The following is a 25,383-nucleotide window of genomic DNA, read 5'->3' on the forward strand; positions in this document are numbered from 1 at the left end:
CCATACTGTTGTCTTGAATGTAACGAGTGACCAGTTCCATACTTATTAATACAATCCTTGTTTCCTCCACTGTTGAAACACGCAGCCATGCTACATTTGTACTGCTGACTTAATGATTCAAGTATTCTCCCAAACTGTTTTCTATTCTTCACCTCTGCTGTATAAAAAACGTTAAAAAATCTGTACCCCATCCAAATTAAATCCTAATGACCCATCATCCATGGTTCTGAAATATCTTCTAGTCACCAACTGCATCAAGTTTACAATTTGTTCCTTGTTTTTAAAACCCTTGGTGGTCTCAATCTTTCCTATACAGTGCCCTCTATAATGTTTGGGACAAAGACCCATCATTTATTTATTTGCCTCTGTACTCCACAATTTGAGATTTGTAATAGAAAAAATCACGTGGTAAAAGTGCACATTGTCAGATTTTATTAAAGGCCATTTTTATACATTTTTGTTTCATCATGTAGAAATTACAGCAGTATTTATACATAGTTCCCCTCATTTCAGGGCACCACAATGTTTGGGACACATTGCTTCACAGGCATTTGTAATTGTTCAGGTGTGTTTAATTGCCTCCATGCAGGTATAAGAGAGCTCGCAGCACCTAGTCTTTCCTCCAGCCTTTCCATCACCTTTGGAAATTTTTATTACTGTTTATCAACATGAGGACCAAAGTTGTGCCAATGAAAGTCAAAGAAGCCATTATGAGTCTGAGAAACAAGAATAACACTGTTAGACACATCAGTCAAACCTTAGGCTTACCAAAATCAACTGTTGGAATACCATTAAGAAGAAACAGAGCACTGGTGAGCTCACTAATCGCAAAGGGACTGGCAAACCAAAGAAGACCTCCACAGCTGATGACAGAAGAATTCTCCCTATAATAAAGAAAATCCCCAAACACCTGCCTGACAGATCAGAAACACTCTTCAGGAGTCAGGTGTGGATTTGTCAATGACCACTGTCCGCAAAAAACTTAATGAACAGAAATACAGATTATGCAAGATGCAAACCACTGGTTAGCTGCAAAAATAGGATGGTCAGGTTACAGTTTGCCAAGAAGCACTTAAAAGAGCAACCACTTTTCTGGAAAATGGTCTTGTGGACAGATGAGACGAAGATTAACTTATATCAGAATGATGACAGGAGCAAAGTATGGAGGAGAGAAGGAACTGCCCAAGATCCACCTCATCTGTGAAACACGGTGGTGGGGGTCTTATGGCCTGGGCATGTATGGCTGCTGAGGATACTGGCTCACTTATCTTCATTGATGGTGATGGTGGTAACATAATGAATTCTGAAGTGTATAGACACATCCTATCTGCTCAAGTTCAAACAAATGCCTCAAAACTCATTGGCTGGTGGTTCATTCTACTTGATACCAAACATTCTGCTAAAGCAACAAAGGAGGTTCAAAGCTAAAGAATGGTCAATTCTTGAGTGGCCAAGTCAATCGCCTGATCTGAACCCAATTGAGCATGCCTTTTATATGATGAAGAGAGAAATCTGAAGGGGACTAGCCCCCAAAACAAGCATAAGCTAAAGATGGCTGCAATACAGGCCTGGCAGAGCATCACCAGAGAAGACACCCAGCAACTGGTGATGTCCATGAATCGCAGACTTCAAGCAGTCATTGCATGCAAAGATTATGCAACAAAATATTAAACATGACTACTTTCATTTACATGACATTGCTGTGTCCCAAACATTATTGTGCTCTGAAATGGAAGGACTGGGTATAGACACTGCTGTAATTTCTACATGATGCAACCAAAATGTATAAAAACGGCCTTTATTAAAATCTGACAATGTGCACTTTAACCACATGTGATTTTTTTTCTATTACAAATCTCAAATTGTGGAGAACAGAGGCAAATACCGTATTTCCCAGCAATGAAGATGCACTTGCGCCGAAGACGCACCCCCAATTTAAGTTGCTACATTTTGAAAAAAAGATGGCAGGACAGGATCAAGTGTTTGGTTTAGTCCAGAGTTCGGCAACATTGCATGTGTGCCCTGGGACTGGCTGCATTTCCCAGATCCCTCGTGTCCCCGGGACTAGCTGCAGTTCCCAGGTCACCTGCGAGCCCCGGGACTGGCTGTAGCGCCCAGGTCGGCTCGCTTGCTCCAGGTCTGGCTGTTGCGCCCAGGTCGGCAGCGTGCCCCGTGAATGGCTGCAGTTCCCAGGTCGGCTTGCTTGCCCCAGGACTAGCTGCAGTTCCCAGGTCGCCTGCTCCGGGACTGGCTGTAGCGCCCAGGTCACCTACCCCGGGACTAGTAGAGAGAGAGAGAGACCGAGCCCGGGATGGAGCAGCCAGCCTTCCGCCCAGTAGCTACCCGCCAACCACCATCTCCACCGGTTGCGCCTGTGCCAATGGACATCGTGGCTGGCTGGCGGGCCAGCAGAAGGCTCAACCGGGGTGAGGTGGCGGCTGGTTCCGCTGTTCGGTCCTGGCGGCCGCTCGCAGCCACCCGGCTACCTCCCTCACCGGCCACAATGCGGTGGCTCCACGCCCAGAGCGATGCGGCAGTGGTGAGTGAGTTGCTGGCAAGATCCCCGACCCTCTCCTTCTCAACGCTCCTGCCCTTGCTGACCCGGGCCAGACTCCCCACACGCTGTGAAAGGAACTCCCTCCCCCCCAGCGGCGCTGTCCTTTTACAGCCGCTTCCCATCAGCTGCCAGCAATGAGGGATAGACTTAGCTATCCCTCAGCACAGCAACATCGTTCTTGATGGTTCTTGCAGGTAAATTTTCGTGCCTTATTTTTGGGTAAAAAATAACGTCTTCATTGCCGGGAAATACGGTAAATAAATTATGGGTCTTTGTCCCAAACATTATGGAGGGCACTGTATCTGCAACCTTTTGGGGGCTCAAACCTCTTGCATCTCGTGTGCCTCCAAATCTAGTCTGTTTTGCAATTCTCACTTTTTCACCCCATTATTGATGTCATGATTTATTCATTCAATTTTGATATCTCCCAGACCACTTTGTCATTCCACATGGTTTACTTAGAGTGCCCCCTCCTATTCCAACACTGACCTTTCTGTCCTGGGCCTCCTCCATTGTCAGACTGAGACCCATCGCAAGTTGGAGGAACAGCACCTCATATTTCGCTTGGGCAGCTCACACCCCAGCGGTATGCACATTGACTTCTCTAACTTCAAGTAACCCTTGCTTTCCCTCTCTCTCCATACCTTCCCCCTTCCCAGTTCCCCGACCAGGCTTACTGTCTCCGACTACATTTTATCTCTGTTTGCTTTGTTGTTGTTAACTTCTCCCAGCTAACAATGATCTATTCTACATTTTTCTTGATCATTGTTCCCTTTGTCCTATTTTCACAGCTTACAATTCCTTATCTATGTACCTCCCTCTCCCCTAACATCAGTCTGAAGAAGGGTCTCGACCCGAAACTTCACTCATTCCTTCTCCCCAGAGATGCTGCCTGTCCTGATGAGTTACTCCGGCATTTTGTGTCTAAGCCATCTATAACCTGTCTAAGCTAGTTCTTTTTACCTGTGTTTGGTCCATATCCCTCAACACCTTTCCTATCCATGTAACTGACCAAATGTCTTTTAAAGGTGTTGTAGTACCTGCCTCTACTACCTCCTCAAGCAGCTCTTTCCATAGACCTGCCACCTTAGTGTGATAAATTTAACCCTTTCCCCTCTCATCTTAAACTTCTGGCCCCAAGTTCCTGAAACCCCTGCCCTGAAGAAAAGACTATCTATTCCCCTCATGCTTTAATATACCTTTGTAAAAATCGCCCATTGGCTGCCTGCTCGCCAAATAATAAAGTCCCAACTTGCCCAACTTCTCCCTATAGCTCAGGCCCACGTCCTCACAATAGTACCAACTATTTTAAGAAGCCCACCATCAGCATTATGTGCTTCCTAATCAATGCCTTTCTACGTCCTAACCAATGCCTCTACCACTAAGAGGGATAAGGATAGCAGACACATGATAGTGTTATGATATGTGTAATGTGCCTTTAACGACTTAATAAAGTCCACGCATGCGCGGGGGTTCCAGGCATGCATAGGAGTTTTACTCACTGGAAAAGCTTGTCCTTGAAAATGGTGGCAGCGGTGGGGCCTTAAAGAATAATTTTTCTGCCACAGCCTGAAGCTGGACCATTTGCATGAGGCTAAGGACGAGTGAAATTGTCAAGCACCATAGGATTGGTGAATGAGCAGCATTTAAGGCACGGAAAATATTAAAACTGCCGGAAAACGACATGGCTACCTGAAGGGTGGGGCAGACGGCCGCTCAGCAGCAAGCAGTCGAGTGCAGACGAGGAGACGGGCGACCAGCATCCTACGCAGACGGCCACCAGTAGCACTCCACAGCACGCTGCCGGTCCGCCTCCCATGAGCGCTATAGGAACCACCGACCCCATTAACCGTCAACCGCGGAGTGATTGAGGTTTGGAAAACATGGCGTTGGATGTGGGTAAACTACAGCGTGGTCGCACAGCTAGACAGGCAAACACCAGCATACCAGACGCCATTGTTTCTCCATACAATTGGCCCGTCAGGACTGGAGATTTACGACAGTTTTGTGTTAGCCAACGACAAGGAGAGCCAAGAAATGGCCGATATCATTCGCGTGTTCGAGAGCTACGCCATTGGCGAGAAGAATGAGACGTATGAGCGATACTTCTTCAACAAGAGACAGCGAGAAGGTGAGAACTTTGAATCGTTCCTCACTAGCCTTAAAACACTAGGGAAAACCTGTAATTTCTGCCAGTGCATGACGGACAGCTTGCTCCGTGACAAGATTGTGTTGGGCATTAATGATTCGTAGACGAGGAGACGTTTGCTGCAGGAAAGGAAGCTCACTCTCAACAGATGTATCGACATCTGTATCGACATCTGCAAGAGTGCCGAGACTGCTGAGTCACATCTCCAAGCTTTTACCGAAGTAGCAGGTCTGCTGCTGCAGTCCAGAAAGTCAGACAGCCGAGCAGCAAGAGAGGCGCAGCTGTGGCAATACCCACACAAGCAAAGCAAGTGCGCTAAGCCGAAGAAAAGGAAAGGCAAGCACAATCAAGAAGCGAAAGCGTGCAAGTATTGTGGCAAAGAGCATGCAATGGACAAACAGCAATGTCCAGCATACGGACAGATATGTCGGGCATGCGGCAGTCCCAACCACTTTGCCAAAGTGTGCAGAAAAAAGAAAGTGGACGACCAGGCCGGAAGTGACACGAGCATTGAGTACATCGATAGTATCACGCTCACAATTAACACGGTGCGGCCTAGAGGTGATGTCTACGCATCGATGCTTGTCAATGGGAAGCACGTCGACTTCCAAGTGGACAGCGAAGCAAGCGTGAACATCTTGCCACGCAGATATTTTCACGGCATAAACCGCACACTAGCCCCATGTCAAAAGAAGCTCATGATGTGGAATAAGACTACAATGGACGCAGAAGGAGTTTGCCAGGTTAAGCTGCTCAACCCCAAGACAAACCGCAAATATCCGGTGGAGTTCATTGTGGTCAGTGATGACTTCACACCGCTGCTAGGAAGCAAAGCTAGTCAGCGAATTAATTTAATCACTGTAAATGACGACAGCTTTCACCGTGTACACACGTCGTAAAAGAGAAAGTGGGTAAGACTGAAGAACGCTATGCTGAGGTGTTTGACAGTAAACTAGGAGAGCTGTCTGGTGAAACACACCTGCAGATTGACGAGGAAGTGCAACCCACAGTCTTACCGCCACGACGTTTACCTCATGCGATAAAGCAGAAGGTGAAGACGGAGCTTGAGTGCATGGTAGAGTGTCACGTGATCGCACCAGTTCACGAGCCGACGAGTTGGATCAGCCAGCTCGTGGTTGCGGAGAAAAAGAATGGCGATCTCCGGGTGTGCATCGATCCACGACCGCTAAACAAAGCGCTGAAGCGAGAACACTATCTGCTCCCAGTTATTGAGGACATCTTGCCAGATCTCGACCAAGCGAAGATCTTCAGTGAGCTAGACATCTCAGCTTTCTCAGCTTTCTGGCAGGTGAAACTTGACGACGAATCGTGCAATCTGACGACGTTCAACACACCTTTCGGGTGTTACCGGTGGCGTAGATTGCCATTCGGTTTAAGTGTATCGTCTGAAATCGTCCAGCGAAGATTACATCAAGCGCTCGAAGGGCTACCGGGAGTGATCTGGAGCGCTAGTATGGGTGTTGTGGGCTGAACGGACTGGTTTCCAGAAGGCTAGTATGGACATTGTGGGCCGAATGGATTCTTGTGCTGGCGGCTCAGTCACTCAAGCCTGTTGTGCTGGCAGCTCACTCACTCACGGCTGGTGGACTGGCAGTTGACTCATGGCTATTCCTTGAAATTCCATTTCAAGCAGGGTGCAAGGCCACCAAATTCAAGTGCAGTTTCTTACCACTACAAGCAGGGTGCAAGGCCACTAAAGACAGCGAGTCATGACCTCGCCCTCCTTCATCTTGCAGAGACTGAGCCACGCCCACACTTCTGGGTTTTATAGTCCCTCTCCCCTCCCACCAGAAGGGGCGTGGCCTTCATGGCATGATTGACAGGGAGTATCTCAACATTTTTTAAACACTAATAACTATTTTCTTTTTCATCGATGGGAGAAATCCTCGGCACCTGATGAGTGGAGGGGGACACTGAGTAAGATGGCCAAAAGTCACAGCCGTATATGGTAGCGTTTTTGCTAATATCAATATAAAGCGCAAACAGGAAGCGGTCAAGATTAGACTTAATTATATAGAAGGCAAGGCAACTTTAATTAGGCAAGGCAACTTTAATTAGGCAAGGCAACTTTAATTAGGCAAGGCAACTTTAATTAGGCAAGGCAACTTTAATTAGGCAAGGCAACTTTAATTAGGCAAGGGCAACTTTAATTAGGCAAAGGCAACTTTAATTAGGCAAGGCAACTTTAGCATTTCCAAACCAAAGGCAACACAGCTTTAGCATTTCCAAACCACAGGCAGCACAGCTTTAGCATTTCCAAACCACAGGCAACACAGCTTTAGCATTTCCAAACCAAAGGCAACACAGCTTTAGCATTTCCAAACCAAAGGCAACACAGCTTTAGCATTTCCAAACCAAAGGCAACACAGCTTTAGCATTTCCAAACTATATTTTCAAACCACATTAAGGGCACTGACAGGGCAGTAAAACCACTCACAGTTTAGTAAACATGTGTTCAGTGTTATTCACAGCTCAGACTGAGAGACCCTCTCACTCCACCATCTTGCAGAGACTGACTGAGGCACTCAACACTTCAGGGTTTTATAGTCCCTCCGGATGGGGCGTGGTCTTCAGGAGAGAGAATCTCAACATTTTTTAAACACTAATAACTATTTTATTTTTCATCAGTGGGAAAGGTCCTCTTGTCCTGCGCAGCGGAGGGGGACTCTGAGTAAGATGGCCAAAAATCACAGCCATAAGTGGCATCATTTTTTCTAAAATCAATATACTGAACAACAGGAAGTGGTCAAGATCAGACTTTTAGTGAAGGCCATTTAAGCCATTATGTGTTGTTAGTCTAATCAGTCCTTCTCACCTGCTTTCTTTCTCCAGAGGTTTTCCTTTACAGTGCCTATGGAATCAAATGTTCTTGCAGAAGTTATAGACAAATTTGCTTCTGTTACCCTTTTCAAGCAACGCATTCTAAAATGTACTTGGCCCATTCTTAGTCACGTGTGTGACCAAAATATGAAAAATTGTGGAATACATCATCTTCTAATTCTGAAAGCATTACAGGTATATTATTTTGTACTGTATATATGATTCATATTTTTTTCCGAAGTTTATCAAGTGAAATTTTTATGTTATGTTCATATCTTTAGCAGTCATGCATTATAGTTCTGTATGTAGGAAAATAGCAATGAATAAGATTAATCTCTTAGAAGATTTTTTTAACATATTACTTTATGTGATGCCATCTGGTCACGTGTGTGGCATTTGGTTCACTTTCCAAAGAATGGCCCACTTAAGGGATATTGCCCCTCTGGTATTTTATCATTTACTTTAGGCTGTACCTTCTGGTTGCTGATCCTCATTCCAGCAAAATTAGGTTTTCTTTATTTATTCTGCCAGAACAATTAATGATGTAATCAACATTCTTTACTCTCTGAAGTCCCCACTATCCTAGTAGGAGTCTGTTTTTTTAATTACGTAGTAGATAAGTATTATTACCATTGTTGATACAGGAGGAGCGACAAATTGACACACTGAAGTATTCTGAACTTTCGGTCCCTTCCATTTATGATTCTGTCTTTAGGGCCTTGACATCAACTTGAGTAAATAGAAAGGAAAGGAATGCCAGCATCTTATTCTGGAGTCTGTGTTTAGTAATTTTAAAAAAAATTACTTGGGTAAAATTGAATAAGTACGTGCACTTGTATAAGATAAATGTGCCATTTCTTAATTACATTTTCTGACTAATTCTGGCCTAATATTTGGAATGAATCATGGGACTAATCCAAGAACACTTTTGGAATCCTATATGTCTTAATGGAAGAGATATGGTGTACGTCACTGAAATAAATTTACAGCCATGATCCTATTGAGCTTCCCTTCACCCCTCCATGTTAAACAACCCTGGTGAATTTCAATGGTGTTGTTCTTGTGATGAATACAATGTAATGAGATGGATTCTTATGGATTTTTAATGATACTTATCTGCTGATCTGGACCTGCGTGCTCCACACTGCTGCTATAATGATTACGACTGAAAAATGCACTGAGCATAGCAAAGGACACACTGCACCCCTTCCACACACACCTGGATCTCCTGCCATCAGGCAAGAGATACCGCAGCATCAAAGCCTGGACAACCAGACTGCTAAACAGCTTCCTTCCACAGGCTGTGAGGCTGCTAAACAGTCACTCCACCTGATTCTGCTGCTTTTTTTGCACTGACAATTTAATAACAAACTCTGGCACTGGCACAAACTCAGCTGCCCTGGACAATTTATGACTTTTTTACTTGTATTTTAATGTTGCTGTTTTTTACCTGCACTTTTTAACTATTCGTATTGTTTGTAACAGGGACAGGATTGTTTTTATTTATGTGTGAAATGTTTAAGTTATATGTGCGATGCTCTGGTATTCCCTGGGAAACGTCTTCTCATTTTGCACTGTCCAACTGCTGCTGTGCAAGATGACAAAGGTTGATTGATCGATTGATTGATATATTTTGGAAATTTAAAGAAAATTATCTGGGATTGCAGACTTTTAACTTGTGTAACTAATTTACTTTCGCAAGTAACTTTGAGTAATTGTACGTCTGTACATGTAAAAAATGAATTTCCAAAGATATTCCATCTGTCAGTCATGATCATAATGAATGGCGGTGCTGGTCTCGAAGGGCCGAATGCCCTCCTCCTGCACCTATTTTCTATGTTTCTATGTCAGGGATGGTGTACAAAGTTGAGGCCATTCTCACTTAGTGTGGGGAATAAACATTTAAAATGTGCCACATTGGACTGGTACTGGGACAGCTTTTCCACTGATTTGGCTGGCATAGTAGCGCAACATAGTTGCCTCACAGCACCAGAGACCTGGATTTGATACTGACCACGGGTGCTGTCTGTATGGAGTTTGTACGTTCTCCCTGTGACTGCATAGGATTCCTCTGGGTGCTCCGGTCTCTCCTATATTTCAAAGATATAATTGACTTCTGTAAATTGTGCCTAGTGTGTAGGATGCGAGAGTGAGATAAGGTAGCGTACAGGTGATCGATGGTCGGAGCGGGCTCTATGGGCCAAAGGGCCTGTTCCATGCTGTATCTCTAATACATCTTAAATTTCAATGGAGAAACAGAGTTGACCTTTCATCAACGACCTGAAATATGAACTTTGGTCTCTCCCTCTTCAGATGCTATCTGAAATGCTGAATAATTCCATGCATGCTGTTTTTATTTATTTAAAATTGTTTGGATGTATTTATAATTTAAGCTTGTTGATGAGTTTTATTTAAATGTTCACATTTTAGATTTTTTGATCAACTTAATTATTTAGAAATGTCATAAATATTTAGAAAGTATTAATACTTTGAAATGGGTCCATGACTGCTGGTTGTCTCAGCCGCATTTTAGCATTATTGCGCATCACTGCAGGTCTGAGTGAGATGAGCAACTATGGTAACTATGCACTTCGTCCGAGCACATTATCGCACGCGTCATGCAAACCGTCTTAAGTGACCACCTAAACAGTCATTTGGCAACCTAAAAAGCTGTCAAGGTTGTTCGGCTGGCAACAGGGGAAAAAAGTTAAGCGAGAGCCCTGCAGTGTCTCCAAATTCTTTTATGGGCCTGCTTCAACTCAGCTCCACCTCCTCCATTCTAAATTCAAAACTCATCCAAATATCTCCATTCCTTTAATTGCAGTCTCTTTACTATCCTTCTTTGTGTCCACTCACTGTCTGTGGGGCCTTCAATAACCTTTCATGACTCAATAAACACCTTTGCTTTACCAGAACCATTTTAAAACCAACCCGTTAACCTTCCAAATCACTACTCCAATGAATCGATGCCAATTTTCAGAGGGGCCTTGGGTCAATTTGCTACACTTAAATAACTTGATTTCATGTAGCAAAAAAATAAACCAAAGCTGTTGTCAAAGTCTAAACTATTTTCTAAATGGGTATTAAAAATATCCCCATTAATTTTCACCATCCTTCTGGATTAAATTATTGTGAACAGTTCCCAATAATTTGTTTCAATAAATACAGAACTGGCATGCTCCTTAGCTGGACTCCCCATTAACTATATGTCCATTAGTTGAATCAATTCAGTTCATCAAATCATTAATCCAATGCCCTGACCTGAATTCAACACTTGTTTGTTAAATCAATACGCTGAGTAGACTGTACATTTTCACTGATAACAGCTTTCATTAGTTTACATGCAATGTATCAGGAGAAATAAACATTCACCTGCAAAAGACATTGTGACACATTAAGCTGACAATATGATGCCCCCCCCCCCCCTCCACTGTAACCTCACCCTCATGTTGTTGAAACAATCACATTTTTAATATATTGTCCTTGTCCTGAGTTTAGCGACACATCCCTTTTAGCCTACAGTTAACAGCAGGGTGCGAGGAAATTTCTGTTAAAACCGACCATACCCATCTGACAGGTTAAACATTACACTAACTGACAAGAGATGGCCGAAGGACATAACTGCAGCAAATGTTCTTTTGGTAATATGTTTAAAGGTGTCAAAACAAATAACATTGGGAATTAAAACACATTTGATTGCATTCCGTTATCAAACATAGTTAATGTTCGCTCTGAAGACCATGAAGCACAATAGGATCAGGGTGTGTGTGAATCAGTGCGCGGTGAATAGATGGCGGGGGGTGGGGGGGGGGGGGGGAAAGAGGGGGAGAGGGGGAACATTTGCTGCAGTTATGTCCTTTGGCCATCTCTTGTCAGTTAGTGTAATGTTTAACCTGTCAGATGGGTATGGTCGGTTTTAACAGAAATTTCCTCGCAACCTGTATATTTTGTTATGGATAAATTATGTGGGAAGCCAGAGTGTTTCTGTGCCAATAGCAATAACGACCCATGCTATGGCCATGTCATGGTAATTTTCGGTCCTTCAAAGAAAACATGCTTGCATCAATCTGCAGTGTGTATGGTTACGCATATATGTTACCATGGTCCAGGATTTATTGACACAGGTTGATCATATGCTGAATAATCCAACCACATTTTTGTTTGGAAGTGGAAAGAACTAATAGAAATTGTATTAATTGCAAGGTGTAAAAAGAGTTGAGATATTGTATTATAATTTTGTTGCATGTCATTGTGGTATATATCATGTCTTGATTGGTGAATATGTTTAGTTTGTGAGTTATTTGAAGCAGAAATAATATGTGAATGTAGACAAAAGTGCTGGAGAAACTCAGCGGATATGGAGCGAAGGAAATAGGCAACGTTTCGGGCTGAAACCCTTCTTCAGACTGATGGGTTTCGGCCTGAAACGTTGCCTATTTCCTTCGCTCCATAGATGCTGCTGCACCCGCTGAGTTTCTCCGGCACTTTTGTCTACCTTCGATTTTCCAGCATCTGCAGTTCCTTCTTAAACATAATATGTGAATGCTTCATTGAGCATAATTCCGACTGGTAACTATGCACTTCGTCCGAGCACATTATCGCACGCCTACCCCTTATTCTTAAACTGTGGCTACTGGTTCTGGACTCCCCCATCATTGGGAACATGTTTCCTGCCTCTTGTCCAATTGCTTGTCCAATCCTTTAATAATCTTATATGTTTCAATAAGATAACACTGCGTTGAAACATTAGATGCACATGTATCTATTTATATAACTATTGAAAGTGGTCTCATTTCTATTGGAGCGCTGGAGTCTTGAGCACTGGCTATGAGCATGTGCAAAGGTAATGTTGGTTTGACCTTTTAACTGCCTTTGTTCCTGAGCATGTTTTGGAACATTAATTAAAGTAAAATCAAAGCAGATGTTGGTATCCCACCCCCATGGAATTATTAGGTCATGCTGCCATAACATTTTTCAAACATCAGAATTTGGTCATTCTTGGCAAAGCCAGAATGCACTGCCATTAAAACAAAGAGACAGGCACCTTTCCCGAATCACAGTTGTCAGCTTAGTGAAATTATGCAAACAATATTGTTAGTTAGCATTTGTATTATAGACAATAGATCTTGATTTGCTCATGATACGTTCCAAATCAAAAAAATGCATGTCTTGGAGATGGTGTTTGCATGCATCATCTCCTTCTTGGTGGTGATTGAAGCTGGCATCTTTCACCTTTACTAGGTTTACTGAACCAATTTGTGGAACGGTAAATTGGCTTATGAGGAAATGTTGGACAAACTAGGCTTGCATCTAATGGAGTTAATGTGAGTGAGAGGGGATGACAAATATATATCATTCCGAAGGATGTAGAAAGGATATTCTCTCTTATCAGGGATAATTATTTAAACATGATGGGTCACCCAGTTTAAATGAAGTGAAATGTTTCTGAGCGTTATCTGTATTATTAAAAGTCTGATCTTGTACGTGTGTATATGTGTGTGTGTGTGTGTATATGTGGATGATCAGCCATGATCATATTGAATGGCGGTGCAGGCTCGAAGGGCCGAATGGCCTACTCCACCTATTTTCTATGTTTCTATGTCTTTACATCTTCGCGAAAACACGTGGTAATGATTACATTTTTACATATTCCGATTGACACTTTTCCCGTCGAGGCCGGGATCACCTTATCTGAAAATTTCATACTTTATTTCTTGACTTATTCTCGACTCATTACTGATTAATAGTCTAAAAAAGTCAAAAGTCTTTGAAATTTAAACCACCAGCTTCAACTGATGACATCACAATGGCTCAGCTAGCAGAGACCAGCCTCAATGAAGATTTCATCCTATAATTGACGTTATTCGCGATTAAAGCTTTAAAAATGCCAACGCACAAGATTTTTACATATTCTGATTCGCATTTTCCCCCTCGAGGCAGACAACACTTTCACTGAACATTTGATGCTTTATTTCTCGACTTATTACTGATTAAAGTTTTTTTTAAATTGAAATATTCTAGCATATTACTAAAACTCTCATCTTGTTTGTTTGTATGCGTGCGCATGAGATCCCAAAACCCCGCCACAACGGTACATGATAGCGCTACAATTTTTGGCCTACCTTACTCACCATTATTATGTGATGTAAATGAAACAAGTTTCATTCAGATTGATGTTATATTTTACAAGTTATTGACATATTAAACTTCACAATAATCACTTTTCAAACCACTTTTTCACTTGCCCTGCCTGTCAGCTGCGTTCGACGTCACAATGACGTCACAGTGGGATTCTGAATCTCTACATAAAAAATCGCGATTTAAAAAAATACTCCGTTTTAATCAAATTCATCCGTTTTCATTAACAGCTAACATCGTGTTTAGGTTATTTTAAAGAAAAATGCGATTTTCATTGAGAATTTCGTTTTTTTTTAAAAACATAGCGATTTTCATTGTGGGTGGGGGGGATAGGGGGGAGGTGAGCAGTGGGGGAGCAAGGAGGTAGAGGAGGGGGAGAGGGATTAGGGAGGGAGGGAGTGACTGAGGGTAGGGGAAAGGAGATGGAGGGAGTGGGGGAGGAAGAGAGGGGAAAGAAGAGGGAGGGTGAAGAGGAGGGGGAGGGAGTGCTGGGGGATATGGGGGAATGGAGGAGGATAGGGGTAGGAAGAGGGATGGCAACGTGCAGTTGAGGAAGGGTTGCCCTGATTCACGTCACAACGGGGATCTCTGGCATCACAACGGGAACCCCTCAGCCGCGCCTGCGCAGTCGAGAACTATGGGTGGAATATTGCTTTGGGGAACAGGGCCCAACGGGTCTCACTTGGTCTAGTGGATCTTTAAAACTCACTTCCTCAAAGCAGAATATCTACATTTTTAAAGTAGAGTTAGATAAAAATCCAATAAACATGGACATGAAATGTTACTGTAAGTAAATGCGCATATACAGTGCCCTCCATAATGTTTGGGACAAAGACCCATCGTTTATTTATTTGCCTCTGTACTCCACAATTTGAGATTTGTAATAGAAACAAATTACTAGAGTGCACTTGAATTCCTCCCCGGAAGTCCCTCCGAAAATGTAGCGCCTGGGCCAATCTTTCCCTCATCAGGACTTCCGCAGCGATAGGCGGGTCCAATTTGTCCTCTGCGGCTGGGGCTTTGGAACTCCAACCCGGCTACAGGTGGCAGATTGTTCCCATAGCCAACATCCGTGGTCAGACTTTGTAGGCCGGTATCTCGGCTCCCCTGGCAGCCTAGGTGGTCCGTTCCTGTACCGTTCAACTCCTCTCAGAGGTGCAGCAAAACAATAATCTGGTGAGGCTCTGGAAAATTGGTGGTGGACCTGTTTGGTAGGCTGCGATGGAAAGTTAAGTCACAAGGAATCCAAGGAGAGATAGCAGAATGGATAGAAAATTGTCTTCAGGGAAGGAAGCAGAGGATGATGGTGGAAGGTTACTTCTCGAACTGGAAGACAAATGGTGTGCCTCAGGGTTTGGTGCTGGGCCCGTTACTGTTTCCCATCTATATCAATGATTTAGATGAGAACATACACGGCAAGATTAGCAAGTTTGCAGATGATACAAAAGTGGGTGGTTTTGCAGATGGTTGTGAACAATTGCGCCTGGATCTTGATTGATTGGCCAGATGGGCTGGGTTGATGGAATTTAATGAAGAGAAATGTGAGATGTTGCAATTTGGGAAGTCTAACATAGGCAGTACCTACACAGTGAATGGTAGGGCTCTGGGTAGTGTTGTAGAGCAGATGGATCTAGGATTGCAGTTGTATGGTTCTTTGAAGGTGGTTGCAGGTAGATCAGGTGGACAAAAAGGCTTTTGGCACATTGGCCTTCATCAGCCAGAATATTGAGTATAGAAGTTGGGAGGTCATGTTGAAGTTGTATAAGACGTTGGTGAGTCTGCATACAGAGTATCGTGTTCAGCTCTGGGCACCGTGTTATCGGAAAGATGTTGTCAAGCGGGAAAGGGTGCAGAGAAAATTTACAAGGATGTTGCCAGGATTTGAGGGTCTGAGCTACAGGCAGAGGTTGAGTCGGCTGGGACTTTATTACTTGGAGCGCAGGAGGATGAGGGGTGATCTTGTAGAGGTGTATAACATCATGAGAGGAATAGATCGGATAGATGCAGTGTCTCTTGCCCAGAGTAGGTGAATCGAGAACCAGGGGACATAACCTTAACTAAGGTTAAGGGGAAAAGATTTAATAGGGGTAACCTTTTCACACAAATGGTGGTGGATGTATGGAACAAGCTGGCAGGGGAGGTAGTTGAGGCAGGGACTATCCCAACATTTAAGAAACGGGTAGACGGGTACATGGATAGGTCAGGCTTGGAGGGATATAGACCAAATGCGGGGAGCGGGACTAGTGTAGCTGGGACATGTAGGCCAGTGTGGGCAAGTTGGGCCGAAGGGTCTGTTTCCGCACTGCATCACTTGGTGACTCTCTGATCTGGTATATAACACTTTGCCAGGGTATATATAGTAAAACGTGGTTGGGCTAAGTGGGTATAAGGTTTGCGAGAGGTCGGAGGTTCTGAGGGGAACATTTGTCTGAGTCTGGAGTCTGGAATGCCCTGCTGGATGTGATGGAGGGGGCAGATACTCGTGGCATTTAAGAAGCATCGAAACAAGTACTTCAATGACCATCACATAGGAGGAGACTGTCCTTCCATTTGTCATGGACATAATGAGCTGAAGAGTCTGTTTCTGTGCTTCATGAGTCTGACTTTATGACTCGCCATGATCTACTCATGTGTTCCTTTTCATTCATGGAAGTTTTAGATTGTAAAGAGGTGTACACTAGAATTTTAAATGTGACTGTTTTTGAATGGGTATCCAAGTGTGTCTTCTGGGTACAGATTGTGGAGAAATGTGTGCAAACCTTATATGCACTTGTGCATAATCTTATTCTGTTCATTTTTTCATATGAATATTGAGGGCGTCTTGTGCTCTGTTGCCAAGAAGAATATTAGACCTGAGAATTGGGAGAGCTTGTGAAGCCAGAAAGCAGGATTAAAAATTTGAAAGAGAAAAACAAAATAGAATGAGAATAAATTAACGTTTTAAAAAATATAGGAGCTTTTGCGAGTATGTAATGAGGAAAGTGGATTGAAGCATAATAAATTCATTTCAATAGAAGCATTTTTAATAGGTAACTAGACTAACTTTGTCACATGGAGGTCTGGTAATATTCCACCACTGAGCCACCAACTGCGCATGATCGTCTGACGGTCCTGTACTAACGGCAGAAGTTAAGTTAAAGTTAATAACTTTGCATTTAATATTTCCATTACCTCGCCATCTCTCTTCCTACTCCTATCCTCCTCCATTCCCCCTCACCCCCCAGCACTCCACCCCCCTCCTCTTGACACCCCCTCTTCTTTCACCTGGGAGACAGGGAGAGGGAGGGAGAGAGGTAGAGAGAGAGAGGGATGGAAAGAAAGGGATGGGGAGGGAGAGTGAGGGGTGTATCAGTTTTACAGTGAATAGGGGGTAGAGGGGGAGGGAAAGAGTTGATGGATAGAGAGAGGGGTTGAGATGGAGGTGTGGGAGAAAGGGAGGGAGAGAGAGTGAGAGAGTGGGAGGGAGAGGGAAGGAGGAAAAGAAAGTGAGGGGGAGCGAGGCAGAGAGAGAGAGGGAGGGAGTGAGGCAGAGAGGGATGGAAAGAAAGGGATGGGGAGGGAGAGTGAGGGGTGTATCAATTTTACAGTGAATAGGGGGTAGAGGGGGAGGGAAAGAGAGTTGATGGATAGGGAGAGGGGTTGAGAGGGAGGGAGGGGTGGGAGAGAGGGAAGGAGAGGGGGAGGGTGAGAGGGAAGGACGGCTCGTCCCTGATCCTGGACCCAGGCTCGACCTTGGTTCCATCCCAGACCGCGGCTTCTTTCTTGGCCCCGGTCACGGCCCCATCCCAAGTCCCGGGCTCGGCCCTCACTTCAGCTCCAGCCCAGGCCAGGCTCATTCCCCGGGCTCGGCCCGCGGCACCACCCTCCCCACCCGGCCGCCGCCACTCCTTCACCGCGGCGCTGGTTGCGACCTCCAGCCGACTGACAGCAGACGCGGCCAATCAGTGTGGCGATGGTGCAGGTAGAGGCGTTGCTGTCCCGGCGACGCCCCTTCCTGACTGCCAGGAGAGGAGACCAATCTGCTTTGCAGCAACTGACAGGAAAGGAGACCAATCTGCGCATGTGCGGTTTTTTAAATCTTCAAACCTTAATAACTTTTACAATATACCATCGATCGGAACAAAACTTGTCGTGCTTGAGCACAGGTGAATGGTGAGTATGGTGGCAAAAAATCGTAGCACCATCTTGTAACGTTTTTGCGCAAATACAAAAGCCGTGCAAACCGGAACAGCATAAGATCAGAGTTTTAATTATGTATAGATAGATATGTAAGGAAGTCGCTGAGACAAATTAAATACTTTGTCTAATAGAATATGCAATATACAAACCAAAAATAATGCAAAACTATGGATTTAAACATTGAGAATAATTAATATGTGATGAATTTCCTTGATCTAAAGGTGAGACTTGAAAATAAAGTTCATTGTAAAAATAAAGATTGTGCTGCAGGTAGTTTTTCACCAGATTTTAGAATGGCCTCATTTGGATTAAAATATTATTACACATTCAGACTCTTACCAGTATCAATACTGAATCAAATGAAGATTCATTCTTTTTTGTTGCTTCCAAATGTCCTTGAATAATGAGAAGCAAATTTCAATAGGATTTTCCTGCCACTTCTGCCAACCGTGATGAAGGTTTTTGACGGTCAGCAAATGATGCATAAATAATTACTTGTTGATGCAACATTTAGGAGGATAGAGCAGCATATCTCGCAAAGATTTGTTTAAAAAAAAAATAGGATCGTTGCCAACACTTAACCAACCACCAGTGCAGAGATATTGCAGTCTGCTCTCTTCATTTTTGAAGAAGGTAATTTTGTAAAGAGCACACAGAAATCAAATAAGGTTATAACAACTTAGATTAAATCACTGCTTTCTTTGGTTTAGATTGTACTACATCCTCCTTTTTGTTCCAGGAATTGGTGTACTCTTGTTAAGGTTACAATTTTGCTGGTGAAGTTGCTGGCCAATACTGTGAAAACAACGGAGCCACTGAGACTGATAATCAGCGTATTCCTGTATTTCCTTAACAGATAAGTTCTGAAAAGGTAAGGATTATGCAGGAAGAGCTTGGGATGATAGTGAATGAAACTGGATGAATCAGTGCATAGATATTTAAGTAAAAACATGACGTGTTTGGATTAGAATGTGACAGCTTTCAATTTAATTTGGTCTTCACTGCTTTACTGCACCATGTCTCAGAAACCCAAGTCTAAATATATTTTCTGTTCATAATTAGTCCTGAAAACCTGAAAATTAATTCCTATCAGTGTGGATTCTCTTTTCGTTTCTCAGGGTTTGAAGAAAACGTTTTGATGACTTTTATGTAATTCTCTCAATTCTCTAATTTGATTCTAGGACATGGGGTTTTGTCTGGAATTAAATATTTCATTTTGCACTCCTTGTATGCACTTTCTCTGTCTCAGTAAAAAAAGTCTTCATTATGGTTAAAGAAATGTACGGTTTTGCTTTATGTGATTTTTTGATACCCTGTAGAGGGTGCTGTGCTTAAAGTTGTAATCTGTAAGGCATAGACAACCTGTGGGCATGATCAAGTACAATGAGTACTGGTGACTTTAAAAAAACAAAAACAGATGTCAAAAGAAGGTAAAGGAAAAGTACAGGATTTAAAAAAAATCCAGAATGATTCACTAATTAAAGGATTGAGACTCCGCGTGCAAAATTGTTAATTTTATGTGCATTAGATGTACTTGGTAGTTATTAGTAATTATCTTAGTCATTAGATCTATTTAAAGAGAGATTGGATGCATACTTATGAAAGAAGTGAGGCTATTGATCATTATGGAGATTACCTTATGGAGAAATCTATTGGCATAGTTAATGGGTCAAAGCTTGCTTACCTTTATGCAGAAGTGTAACTTGCATGAGCAGATGTTACTGTTTCTCCTACGCAAGATATCCAATGTCATTGGAATATTAAATGAAATTGTAGGTTGCTTTCATGAGTACAGCTATTTCACCCTTTAAAACGAAGTTTAGAGATAGAAGAAGGAGTGGGTTGAGTCCCAAAATTGTGGTGACTGTAAAAAAAACAATTCCCAAATAATATTTGGGCTCATTTACCATTTGATTGGCGGAAGTCATTAACTTTGTTGACTGACATGCCAACCTAACTAAGGTTTGGAATTTGATGTTTGTGAAATTTTGCTTTGGGGAAGAGTGTACTCACAAAAAGTGCCATACTTTGAGTTTATATATGTAATTTACCAATTTTGTGCTGTAGTAAGTTGCCATACCAACAAAGAAAACTTAGGAACTGTTAGTGTTTCTAGTCATTTTCTAGAGATTGTTTGAAACGGTGTAATTCTATGCCTGAAGGCATTTGACCCCAATTAATATTTGGGATCTAACACTGCAGTATAACTTTCGCATGTGCACTTCAAGGGCATTAATAGTCGAGATGGCATGGGCTCAGTGTTTTGTTACACAATGAATAGAAATGGCAAGTTATTTTAAAAGATATTGGTAAACCATTTGGATTATTACTGCAGGAGCTTAATGGGTCATTTACCATATTCAATCTGAAATTTGGTCTCAGAATCTCTGAGTTGTTTTCAAGAAGGAACTGCAGATGCTGGAAAATCGAAGGTACACAAAAATGCTGGAGAAACTCAGCGGGTGCAGCAGCATCTATGGAGCGAAGGAAATAGGCAACGTTTCGGGCCGAAACCCTTCTCCTGAGTTTGTTCAGTGCTATAATTGAGGGAGTGACCCATTTTGTCTACAGTTGGTTCATGGCTGCAGCAAAATAGGGGAGCATTTGCTGAAAAGTGGAGGATCAAATGAACGTAAGAGTGTTTATTTGGGTTCAGTGTTTATTTTACTGCCAGAATCCATAGCCGTTGCCAGTACTCAGCTTCCCTCTGATTTTGGATGGAGTGAGTTGAATTGGCTTAAAGCGACTTTCTCAAATGATAGAAAGTGCATTAGATAGACTATTCAAGACCTCTGGCTGAATTTTGAGATTTAGGTCATCATGTCCTGGGGATTTATTGGCGTTTATTTCTGTTAGTTTCTTCATTTTTTCCAAAGTTTCATCAGCTCATTCACTCTAAGCCATTGTTTTCCACTATTTCTGGGAGTTGTCTGCGTCATCTTGCATGAAGCCTGGCACAGAATATTTGTTTAATTTGCCTGCGATTTAGTTTTTTAAGTAGTTTCCATCTCATTCTACAAGGGACCAATATTAACTTTCTATTGAATGAACCCAAGCAGTGTTTATTTTTGTCTATGCTTTTTGTGGTCTTACGCTATGTAATACTTCCTAATATAATGATTTAAAATGGAAGCCAAAGTATTTACCAGGATTTTGTGATAACAGTAACCAGCTGTTATGACTGTTCTTATTCCTAACACCCAGATTTCTTTCAGTTTAAATAAGTAACTTTTTGTAACTCAGCAATAATATGTCTAGTTAACATTTGTGCCTGGTATTTTTATTCCTCTTGGCAGATAGCCAGTAACTGTGCGGTAATGAATCTCCTTAAAATAACTGATAATTTACATTTATTTATTTTAAAAGGATAGCTTCCCCATGTTCACAATATGATGAATTCAACACCAGGGTAGACCTTCTTGAATTGGATCTAAGACATCAAATCAAATCAAATACATTTATTGTCATTGCACAACAACTGTGCAACAAAATTTCATTCCATCTCCTTCAGTGGTATACATAGAAGACACGGGATAAAGGATTTAAAAGAACAAAAACACAAACAACCCTTAACTCTAATATACCGGCAAGATCAATAATTGAAATTAATAAATAGGTAACAGAAATATTTAAAAAATATTGCGCATTATATTGCACCACGAATTGTGTTGTGTTGCCCGCAGTGTTGTCTACCTGAGTTTAGTTCTTTTATGGCACATGGGTAGAAACTGTTAATTAGTCTACAAGTGCGGGCCTTCAGAGACCTGTATCGCCTCCGAGAGGGCAGCAGAGTGAAAAGGTGGTTGGCAGGGTGGGATGAGTCCTGTTTGATGTTTGTGGCCCGGCGTAAGCATCGGACGCTGTAAATGTCATCCATGGAGGTAGTTGAGCGTTTGTGATGCTCTGTGCTGTTTTAATAACTCTCTGTAGTGATTCACCAACATATGTTGGTGAATCAAGATTTTTCAATGATCCATGCAATAAATTAATCTGTAAAATGTCATTTCCGAAGAAGCAAAGCTGTTGAAATGTATACAACAGCTGTAGTTTGTGGTCCATGTATAAATGTTTTGTAATTGGTTTGATTTTGAAAACAAAACAAACTTATTGACGTGCTGGATTTCCTTTGTTTCTGTATCAATGTCATTCTCCCGTTCATAGGTGCTGTTCCTGGACATGCCACATTTGAAGGCTGCAGGATAGAATGGAAGCGTTGGCTCATTCTGGACGGCAGTTCAATGAAAATTCCAGTCATTTAGTTTTTGCTTATTTGCTTTTTTTCTTGTGGAACCACATATCTGCAATTGTTCCATATTTTATTGGATTGAGCGTCCTCTGAAAATATTTTTTACATTTATTCACAGGAAGTGTATGATTGCTAGCATAGTCAAATTTAATGCTCATGAAATTGGCTGGAGAAGGTGATAATTAAACCACTGTTGCAATTCTCCTGTAGTGGTAGGGAGTTTGGGGATTTTGACAAGTGAATATAACAGGCTGCATATTTCTGAGTTGGCATGTTTTTTTGTGTGTTCAGCAGGGAGTTTGTAGATGGCCGTGTTTCCATGTGCCTGCTGTCCATGGTAAATATTGTGCGTTTGGGAAGTGATCTTATAGAAACCGTGACAAGTTGCTGCAATGCATTATGTATATGGTGCATACTGTAGCCACAGTATGCACCAGGCATTGTGTTAAGAAGCCCATCAAATGGACTGCTTAGTCCTGGGGTAGTGTTGCTATGCTTTCTTGTTACACTTCTTAATGCAAGTACTCCGACACAACCTTGTGCTTTATAGATAGAGGAAAGGTTTTAGTCAATCAGAACACACCCAGGATGTTAATGGTGAGGAGCAATAGCAAGGTAATCTTGATGGGTAAGCGGTAGTAAGAGCTGGTCATGGTGCACAATGTGGCTTGCATGTTACTTGTCACATCCAAAACCAAATACTGTCCCATTAGTAAATTATGCCACTCATTAAATTCTACATTCTTCCATGTTTGGATTGTAATGTGATCTAGAATTGAATAGATTGGGGGAATATAACTAAAGTTATTTGTGTCTAATTGCTGCTTAACAGCATTGCATCCATTACATCTGAATTAGAATTGACTAGCGAGCTTGGAAATATCCAGATTTGATTTGATCCACTTTTTTGTAACGAATTTGAACATATGAGAGCAGTTTACAACTTTGTTGGGGAGATACTTGCATTGTACTAAAGTCTCAGCAGACTGTGTAGCATTTTTTTGACAACATCTTTGGGATACTGCCAGAGTCCACAGCGTTGCCAGTACTCAGCTTTTTTCCACTGATTTTGTTTGGAGTGAATTCAATTGGTTGAAGGCAACTTTCTCAAATGATAGAAAGTACGATGGATTGACTATTCAGACCTTTGGCAGAACCTTGAGATGCAGGTCATCATGTCCTGGGGATTGATTGGTGTTTATTTCCATTCATTTCTCAATTTTTAAAACCAGTTTCTTTCAGCTCCTCATTCACTTTAAACCCATTGTTCTCCACTATTTTGAAGGAGTTTTCTGTGTCATTTTGCATGACGTTTGGCACAAGATATTTGTTTAATTTGTCTGCAATTTCCTTATCTAATTAACTTCTGCTTCGTTCTGTAAAGGACCAGCATTAACTTATTGTATGTCTGTGGAAATTTTTACTGGTTGTGTTTCTGCTTACTTTATCACACCAGTATTTTAATACTTGGTAATGTTTTGGTGCTGTTTTACTGAAATGTAAGTTTTCCCAATCATTAGGCTAATTTGCATTTTTAGTAAGGTATTGTCCCTTTTTCCTTTGAGCTAGAACTATATTTCACTTGTTTTGATAGGTTCTGTTTGACCATACTTCCTATTTAGGACTGTACCATAAAGAAATATATAGTATATTTGTTGTTACAATGTCAGAATGACTGGCCTGTGCGTACCTTTAGTTTGTATTAGCTGAATTATTTGCTAAAAGAAGCTTGATGCAGGTAGTGAAATTGAAATGAAAAGGCCATTTCTGGGAATTTTCAGCAGATCATACAACAGTTAAGGTGAGAGAAATGTAGCCAATATTTTGGGTCAATGACTTTTCTAAAGTTTTGAATGCTTTGCAAAACAATTTTAGCGGGCAGTTGAGCGTTAACCATGTTGCTATGAATCTGAAATCACATTTAGGTTTGGCTGTGGGTGGATGGCAGCTTTCCTTCTCTTAAGGACCAGATGCACACTGTGAAAAAGCATGTAATGATAGATGGTAACAGCTGGAGAGTTTTGACTTAATGATCTTTTCCATTTCAATAAAAAATGGACTTAAAAGAGTCACTGCTATTGCAGGGTATGAACAATTCTTCCACAATAATGAATACATGAATATTTAAATTACTAGATTAAGAGTGGTTTGATAATCAGGGTCACGAGAAAAGTAGTTCTGTGAATTATTGCATACCTTGATAGCTCACTTAAATTGTGCATTTATGTCATATCTTTCACAACATGAAGACATTCCAAATTGCTTTTCTTCAGAAGCAAAATACTCCAGAAATTAACTTGCTATTATCATGAAGGCAACATGGCTGATAACTGGTGCAATTTTTAGCTTTAGTTTAGGGATACTGCAAGGAAACAGGCCCTTCAGCCAACAAAGTCCACACTGACCAGTACACTAGCTCTATCCGACACACTCGGGATAATTTACAGAAGGCAATTAACCTATGTGTGCACAACTTTGGAGTGATGGAAGAAACCAGAGCACCCAGAGAAAACCCACATGATCACAGGGAGAACGTGCAAACTCCACACAGACAGTACCCACGGGATTGAACTGTGCCACTGTGATAGATAGTTTGCTTTGTTAATGTTAGCCTGTGTGTACTTCAGATCCACCGATGTATTTGACTGCTCAATGATCTCTGAACTGGGTTGACAGGTCACCAAGTTGAAGGCCAGTTAAGGATGGGCAATAATACAGGCATTGATGATAATACTCAGGACCTAAATAAATAACACCATTAACACCATCATCCCACAGAGACTTGTGGAGAAACTAACCCTGCTGGGCCTCAACACCACCCTGTGTCACTGGATCTTGGACTTTCTGACAGAGAGACCGCAGTCAGTCTGTGTTCGCAAGAACACCTCGGGCTCGATCACGTTGAGCACCGGCTCCCCCCAAGGCTGTCTCCTCAGCCTGCTGTTGTTCACACTGCTCACACATGACTGTGCTGCCAGATTCAGGGACAATAAGATCATAAAATTTGCAGATGACACAACAGTGGTGGGACTCATCAGCGGAGAGGATGAAACAATGTACAGGGAGGAAGTGAAACAACTAGTGGACTGGTGCGGCAACAACAATTTAGCATTAAACGTCGACAAAATAAAGGAGATGATTGTCGACTTCAAGAGGTCGCAGCCAAAACACACACCCCTCAACATCAGTGGCACCACGGTGGAGAGAGTGGAGAGCATAAAGTTCCTCGGAGTGCAAATTACAGACAGTCTCACCTGGTCCAGGAACAACACT

General features: G+C 42.2%; 1 protein-coding gene across 8 annotated transcripts in view; it reads left to right on the forward strand.

Annotated features, from left to right (window-relative positions):
• qki (QKI, KH domain containing RNA binding) overlaps positions 1–25,383 on the forward strand; it is a 411,041-nt gene that overhangs the window by 53,099 nt on the left and 332,559 nt on the right. The gene's annotated exons all lie outside the window — the stretch shown is intronic.

The sequence above is a fragment of the Amblyraja radiata genome, chromosome 8, assembly GCF_010909765.2.
Source record: "Amblyraja radiata isolate CabotCenter1 chromosome 8, sAmbRad1.1.pri, whole genome shotgun sequence".
In the NCBI taxonomy this organism is placed as follows: Eukaryota; Metazoa; Chordata; class Chondrichthyes; order Rajiformes; family Rajidae; genus Amblyraja; species Amblyraja radiata.